Source organism: Eimeria mitis, genomic scaffold (genome assembly GCF_000499745.2).
Source record: "Eimeria mitis Houghton genomic scaffold, Emh_scaff5333, whole genome shotgun sequence".
Lineage (NCBI taxonomy): Eukaryota > Apicomplexa > Conoidasida > Eucoccidiorida > Eimeriidae > Eimeria > Eimeria mitis.
The window spans coordinates 3,209-3,518 of record NW_013573610.1 but is presented as its reverse complement, the minus strand read 5'-3'; positions in this window follow the sequence as shown (position 1 = coordinate 3,518).

Here is a 310-nt window from a genome sequence, read left to right as displayed (position 1 = left end):
GCAGCAGCAGCAGCAGCAGCAGCAGCAGCAGCAGCAGCAGCAGCAGCAGCAGCAGCAGTAGCAGCAGCAGAGAAGAACCAAGCCATTCTTTATTTGTAACTTGTGTTGATGGTACTATAAAAGAAATAAAAAACTCTCAACTTATACGACAATATCAAACAATAGAACAACAAAAATTTATTTCTTTTTTAAAAACTTCTTTTGTTTTCTTTACGGCTGCATGCATGCAACAAAAGACAGCCCCAATTCGAGTTTATAAACTACCGCTTACAGGAGAATACTGTAAATATACAGCTCATGCAGGTATTTA